Source organism: Acanthochromis polyacanthus, chromosome 16 (genome assembly GCF_021347895.1).
Source record: "Acanthochromis polyacanthus isolate Apoly-LR-REF ecotype Palm Island chromosome 16, KAUST_Apoly_ChrSc, whole genome shotgun sequence".
Lineage (NCBI taxonomy): Eukaryota > Metazoa > Chordata > Actinopteri > Pomacentridae > Acanthochromis > Acanthochromis polyacanthus.
In genome coordinates, this window is record NC_067128.1 from 8,614,630 (window position 1) to 8,622,731 (window position 8,102).

Here is an 8,102-nt window from a genome sequence, read left to right on the forward strand (position 1 = left end):
GGCCGAACTGCCGTGGTTATTGTGCTGAGCAGAGCCGCAGACAGGTTCTCCTGTTACAGCGTCCATTTTACAAAAGTAGAGCCACGTTTTAGACCTCAGAGGCATCTTTTCCCACTTCGACGACATGCTACACAACTGCAGTAAATTCAATGTACCTAACTTGAAACCTGTCTGTGAACGGGCAGCATGCTTTTTTCCGGCTTGCCGCAATCACGTGTAACGTTACAGCCAATCACAGGTTTTCTTTATCATAATCACGTGATAAGTACCGGAACATGGAACCGAAAGACGAGGCTTATTTCGATACTCATTAGTACCGAAACATTTCGGTCGGTGCCATTAAAGAACCGAAGTTCGGTACTCAGCCCTACTTACATTGGAGGGTATAATAGGTTACATTTGATATCATTTCCATATAAAGTAAGCAATGTTATAGTAAGACAATTTTATACATAATTTGGGTATTCACATTGGGTATTAAATCAAGTTTTATTTCTTAAGTCTAATATCTATGTAAAATCATTCAATGCTTTCCCAAAGTGCTATATCCACTACTACTTAACTCAATTTTGGTCTTGAGTGTAAGATTAAGATCTTTAATCATTTATGCCATCACTTTTGTTTCCCTTTCTGTTATTTTTTTCAGCCATTTGCTCATTAGTGTTAACAGTAATACTGAAGAAGACAGATTTTGGTTTTACTGTTACCTCGTTTTCTCCCATACCTCTTCCCTCCTATATGTATCAGTTTAATTATTTAATCCCCCAATTTATACACATTCACACACTGCCACCACAACCTTACGCTTAATTTAATTAATTTACTGCCACGCGAATTTTAGATGTTGAAAAGTAGCTCGTTTGTGTGTGCATCTTATACTGCGGTTGACATGTGGTGGTTAGCTAACTGCTGCTGGTTGTGCATATTCGGGAGTCACCTGTATATGGGTTCTCAGATTTGTATTTGACGTCTTTGAAGTTGACAGAAACTTCGCATTGGTCTGGCACAGTAGGTATCTGAAAACAACTTTTCTCCGTTTTTTCACAAAAACTCATAACTATTTAGGTAGGGCCACGGTGACTCTGACTCCTCTGCCATCTCTCAGTGAACTGAAGCGAGCGTCTGTGTGTGTGTGTGTGTGTGTGTGTGTGTGTGTGTGTGTGTGTGTGTGTGTGTGTGTGTGTGTGTGTGGATCCAGTGGAAGGGATTGTTGAATGACGACATCAACAGTTCCTCCGCTTCTATTGGTCGACACAGACATGTCGGCGTTTGGAGAGGATGTCACTGTCTGATCCTTAAAAGTGTGAGATGAGACTGCAGCAGAGCAGAAAGCTCCGCTTCAAGCAGTTCAACATTAATCATTTTTAATGTAGCTTTTTGCGTTCGCTACCGCGCTACATGACCAAAAGATTAGCTAAGCTGTTGAAACGTTTTTTGATTTTGTAAACAACGACGCTACCACGTCGTTACAGAAAAATGTAGTTAAACTACTAACGACGCTATTTGTAGTGACGTTACTGCCCAACACTGATACTCACCTGACCTGAATCAAATAGAACACCTTTGGAACATTATGTTTTGTTCCATCCAACACCACCAGGTTGCTCCTCAGACTGTCCAGGAGCTCAGTGATGCTCTGGTTCAGATCTGGGAGGAGATACCCCAGGACACCATCCATCGTCTCGTTCGGAGCTTGTCCCGATATTGTCAGGCTGCATACAAGCATATGGAGGTCATGCAAACTACTGAGTACTGTTTTGAGTTGCTGCCAACAAATTTCAGAAAATGGACCAGTCTGCCACATCAGTTTTTCACTTTGATTTTGGAATGTCTTGAATTTAGCCCTCCTGGGGGTTGATAATTTTCATTTCCATCAAACAATGTGGCATCTTTTCATTCCAAACACATTATCCAGTCCATATCAATGTAAATATCCAGTTTGTTTTTTCCCTGCATTGAAATATGATGTGTTTTCAAAGTGTTCCTTTAATTTTTTTGAGCAGTGTACATTTATTAGTGGGACTTCTTGGTGTCAGACCTTCATCAGGCAAATAATTTATCCTCCAAACAAAGAATCTTTCTTTAAGAGGGAGTGGCTGTGACTTCACTATCAAGGAACATACTCCACATAGCATAGAGAGACATGAAATACCAAAATCTGGCACTGAACAATTGCTCCCACTTGCATGAAGAAAACAATGACAAATATTGTCAAAAAACAAACAAACAAAAACACAGCATGGGTAAAATCCTGGGACATTTTATATAATTTATGTAAATGTCCAGTTTGGTTTAAAACTTCACTGCAGCACCAAACAGCTCTTTAAAGAGTTTTAGTGATCATCCTTTAACGATTCTTTCAAAAATTCAGCCCTAATGGTGCTTGGTGACACTGTGGATCATTCTATCATTATGTCTCGTCTTAAACATTGTGTGGGCATCAAAGATACTGCAAATGGATATCTTATCTGGCAGATAGGAGCTTCTCAGTTCAGTTCTCAGTTGTGGTGTCCCTCAAGGCTCCATACTGTGTCCACATTTGTTTTTATTATATATGTTGTCCCTGGGGTCGATATTTAAGAAACACAATATTCAAGTCTGTCTGCCAAATGAAAGCAAAGACTCAGTGCAGCGTCTGTTAAAGTGCTTTGAAAATGTCATAACCTGGATGGACTTAGACTTTCAGAATCTAAATGAAAACAAGACAGACATTGTGTTTTGTTAAGCAGACCTGTTAGATGGCCCTTTGGCATCAGACAGTCTGTCTTTTGTAACATACTTTGGATTGATCCTCGACCACTACTTAAGATTTACCAGACAGATCAGTTTAGTTGTCATTTAACTTTTGCCAAAGTGAGGGCCTATCCATCTTGTAAAGATTTTGAAAAAGCTGTCATTTCCTTTATTAGCACTCTGCTAGACTGTTATATGTTTGTTGTATGTGGGTGTAAATTACTCGGCTGCCCCCGGTACAAAATGCATTTGCTCATCTTTAACAGGAAAAAGAAGGGTGTTTACATATATCACATAGCACCGGCCTTTCTTCTCTGGCGTCATGTCAGTTTCAGTCTTAATTTTAGGGCTTTGCTGTTTTTTTTAAGGTTTTAAATTGGTTGCCACCTCTTTATTTAGGACAACTCTTACATGTTCATACCTCACTAAGAGCATTGAGGTCAACCAGTCAGATGCTCCTAGATGTTCCAAGACTGAGAAACAGAAAAAGAAATCAAGCCTTTGCAGTAGCTGGTCCTAATATTTATTGTTCAGCTACACAGCCACATAGAGAGAGATGTACTGAACTTTCAAGCTTCAAAGTCTTTGGTTAATAGAAGTCTGGACAGACAGGGATCTGATGTACTCATGTAGTACCTCCTCCATCACAGAAAGGGGATGGCAGTGGAAGCGAACGCAATAATCATTGTACATCTTTTTGGGTTATTCCTCTTTTCTGCAGGTTAATACTGAAATTGCATAATTTCTGATAAAAGAAATCACTTTGGCACTTAATGAAAACAACCTAATTAAAACAGCCACTTAATTATTTGCACTTTGCAACCATGCTAGTGGCTTAAAGAATGGTAATGCCACTATGTCAGTCTGTTGACTAGTCCATCATTATTGACAGTGAGAATGATAGATTACAATGAAATTCAGCACAGACGTTCATGTCTCGCTTTGGCGATCCATCAAATTATAATCTTAAACTCAGACAACAACAGATGCAACATATTTATACTTGTCCTTATTTTGAAATCACTTTCCCTGCTGCAGCCAGATTGAGCCCAGAGTTTCGGCCTTGGACCAGGAAGCTCCACCACATCAGTTACTATAGGGATCGAGCTAGGTTAAAAGGGTTCAGAACAAGAAATACAGAAAAAGTAAAATGATAATTCTGAACATGGATTTCTTCTCTTCATTTTCAGAGTTGTAAAGTCAAGCCTCAGTGGTTGCATAGGCATCCAAACCGAATTTTGTAGTCACGGAACTGCCAGATTTCTGTTCCCGGGTGCAGCAAATAAATCCTTCAGTTCGACTATAGCTGAAAAAGAATTCCAAGTGGACAGTGAATTAATATGCCATCTACAGATTTCTGAAAGAAAGGGTTTCAAAATTATTCTAACCAGTCTGTCCAGTGTTCAGGAAAAATCTGATCAAATTGAAATCAATCTTGAACTCACAAAGTTTTTCCACACTCATTAAGGTATTGCACACTTGGCATCAGTGTATTCAAAATACAGTGTAGGGTCTCATTGTTTCTATCAGCTGCTTCCACTCAAAAAGACTCAAACCTTTCTGTCCAAGGTGAACACTGAATGGTTTAATGTGTATTTTAAATGTCAAGATTGCCACTGAAAAGAGCCTGCAACCCTCCAACCATTATTCTCTGATACTTCGAGAGCTTCTCCAGTGTGATAAATAAAAAAGAGAGAAATTTTATTTTACTGACACTTCACAAAAAGTTACAAAGTACTTTCAGTCCAAAATCAATTAAATTCAGTTCAGTTCTCAGTTGTCCCTCTCACTTGTGGGGTCCCTCAAGGCTCCATTTTGTGCCCACATTTGTGTTCATTACATGCACTGTCCGTCTGGTCAATGTTTAAGAAACTCAAATATACATATCTTTCTGCCAATAAAAACTGAAAGCAAAGACTCAGTGTAGCCTCTGTTAAAGAGCTTTAAAATGTCAAAACCTTTGTAGACTTAAACTTTCTGAATCTAAAAAAACAAGACAGACAATGTTGTGTTTGGTTGAGTGGACCTGTCAGATGACCCTGACGGCACACATGGCCCTTTGGCATCAGACAGTCAGTCTTTAGTAACGAACTTTGGAGTGATCCTCGACAACTCCTTCAAATTTGCCAGACAGATTAGTTTAGTGGTCTTTTTTTTTTTTTTTCACTCAAGACTTTTAGCCACAGTGAAGGCCTATCTGTCTCCCAAAGACTTTGAAAATGTTATCTTTGCCTTTAGTACTGCTCAGGTGTATGTGGATGTAAAATACTCAGCTGCAGCTGGTACAAAATGCAGCTGCTCATCTTTAAACAGGAAATGAAAGTGTGGTCACTTAACACCAGTATTGGCCTCCCTGTACTGACTTCATGTCCATTTCAGGATGGATTTTAAAATTTTACTGTTTTTGTTCAGGTTATAACTGGGTTGATGCTTCTGTATTTAGCAGGACTTTTACATGTTCATACCTCAGTATGAGCACTGAAGACACACACATGCTCTTAGGTGTTCCAAAATGGACAAACAGAAAGAGTGTGATCAAAAATTTACAGCCGCTGGTCCTGATCTTTACTAGATGAGCCTCTGGGACACATTTATGACAAACATGGAAGAACTGCAACTTGACTGGTTGGTGGAACCACAAGATGGTAACTCTTGATGTTTGGTGGTATGATATCTATAAAGTACACTTTGTGATACATATGTCTGGATTATTCACACCAAGTCAGAACCTTTCATAGTCTGGCAGCTCTTTTGTGCAGTCTCAGTGGGCCAAATACAAACTTAAAGACAACGAGGAATTTGCTGTTAATTAGTAGCTTTATTGCTGTTGATTCTTCATTTGTTTCCCACATTAGCCAAACAAGATAATGATTTCAAAATCACTATAAAGAAAAGACAGATAAAATCACATAATGTGCCAAATTTTCACTGAGTACGTTCTGAAATAAAGGCAAAGGTGTAAGTAATAAAATTAAAAATGGTTGAATTAAGCTACTTTAGAGTTCTGGTATTATGAATAGTGGTCAAACTGTCGTGTTGTTATGGCTTACAGGGACATTTGAAGTGAACAAAACCATTTATAAAATCGTACCTTTGCTTTTCTAACTACGACAAGTGACAATAACTGTGAAAAAGGCCTACTGCTATATATTTCTTCCATTAACCACAGTAAAAATTAATTATTAAAGAAAAGAAACAGCAGAGAAAAAATTTAAAAAGTCATCATCATGGATTTCTTCCCTCCTGATCATTTTCAGTGTTGGAGAGTCAGGCCTCAGTGTTTGCATGGGCATCCATACCGGACTTTGTAGTCACGGCACTTGCCATTCCTCTGGTCCTTGTTGCGGCAAATAAATCCCTCAGTTGGACTGTAGCTGAAAAAGAATTCCAAGCGGACAGTGAATTAATATGCCATCTACACATTTCTCAATGAGACGAACTCAAAGAATTTCAAAAAAGTAGTTCTAATTTAAGTTAACAAATTAATAGCAAAATTCATTTTAAGACCACATTTTTGTGCTACATGTAAACTTAAAATTGATCTCTTATATGGCAACTTACGCAAAGAATTTCTGCCCTGTTTTCAATGCTGGAGTCTGCTCTTTGTCATTGGTAACAGCCTCAATGTACAGAGGGAACTCGCAGATTTCGTCTTTGCTCTTCATCATCTGTCTCTGTCTGTATAGCTGCTCCCAGTCCCCTGATCCACTGGGATTGTCTCGATCATACCACTTGGTCCAACATACTTCAGTGAGCAAAGCAAGAGAAACATGATAACTGGAGGGAAACTGCAGATCTAAATCACCATTGTCAATGAGTACTCTTCCATACAAACAATGAGAAGAGAGTAAATCCACTTTGCATAAGAAGCTTAACATTGCATATGTCGAATGTGCTCATATAGTACCTCCTCCACCACAGTAAGGAGGATAGCAGACAAAGCGAACACGAAAGTCGTTGCACATCTTCCTCCCAGGTTGGTCTCTGTTTCTGCAGACGAATCCTCTAATTGGATCATTTCTGAAAAAATAAACCAACGTGGCACTTATTAAAAGCAACCAGCCACTTACAGTTGGGAACAGGAGTTTACACATACTTATAAAAGTCATGTATATCATAGCAATCTTGAGCTTTTAGTGACTCTTATAATCAAATTTTCAATGACTGAATGATTAGAACACATGCATCTCTGTCACAAAAACAGTAATTCACAGTGGCCGTTTGATAAATTCATGATTGTTCTCTAGAAATATGCACAAAGCACGATTGTTCTATGTGACAGAAACATGAGCTTGAATTATTCCACCACAGAAAATTAGGAGTTATTGGGTTTATTGTAAACTCAAGTCTGCCATGACATGTGTGTTCCTGACCTGTGTATGTAAACTTTTGTTCACAACTTGAAGTATTTCCAACTTTAACCATGCTAGTGACTCAAAAAATGCTTATATCAATATGTCAGTATATTAACAGTCTACTATCATTGTGGTTCAGGCTGAAATATCTCCAAAATCATTGGATGAGTCGCCATCCAATTCTGTTCAGACCTCGACTTTTACTCTGACACCACTAGCAGGGGGACATTTGCAGCTTTTAATGACAGCAATCTTGACAGCTGTTGGATAAATTCTAATGAAATTTGGTGCAGATGTTCTTGTCACATTGTGGTGATCCCTTAAATTGTGATCTCAACAAACTCATACAATGACAACATAAATCCAACACTTTATTTATACTTGTACTTACCGATACGACACGTCCCCCGCTGCGAGCAAACTGAGTCCAGAAAGAGTTTGGACTTCAATACCGGATGGGTTGCGGCAGATCTTTCCAGGGTTTTCTCTGCGAAGAAGGGAAAGGGATTCCCAGTCTCCAGTGCCAGAGGGATTATCTCTGTCAAACCAATCTGTCCAGCATCCTGGAAAAAGGTGATCAAATTAAGATCAACTGGCAACAGGGAATAGTGGAATTCTGTATGTAACTATGCATGTTGTAGTTTGGCCTAGGTAAGTGTCATACTTTTAAAAAATACAAAGACAGGGGCAATGTAAATTTAAAAAAAAGTGTGATGTGCTTACTTATGTGGGTGGGATAGTCACACGACCACGGTCCTAAATGGAGTTAAAAACACTCAGGATATCAGATTTTACATTGCACAAAGCAAAACATGGACTGATTTTTAAATATCAGCTGGAAAGAATCTCTTACCTGGCCATATTGGAAATCCAGGAGCATATGCTGTGTGATAAACAAAAAAAGAGGCAAAATTCATCAAGAAACTGACAGAAAACCTAAATCTAATTTGATATTATATCAACAGTCATTTCTCATCTGCATGTGAGAGATTTGCTTTGCTGCAAACCTTGGAT

At 38.7% G+C, this 8,102-nt stretch overlaps 1 long non-coding RNA gene across 1 annotated transcript; it reads right to left on the minus strand.

Moving 5' to 3' along the window:
• Nucleotides 1–5,584: 5,584 nt before the first annotated feature.
• Nucleotides 5,585–7,194, minus strand: LOC110948019 (uncharacterized). Its single transcript, XR_007936790.1, has 3 exons — nt 6,641–7,194; nt 6,295–6,478; nt 5,585–6,107 (listed from the first exon to the last, which is right to left on the minus strand). It is a non-coding gene; the product is annotated as an uncharacterized LOC110948019 (long non-coding RNA).
• Between the last annotated feature and the right edge of the window lie 908 nt (nt 7,195–8,102).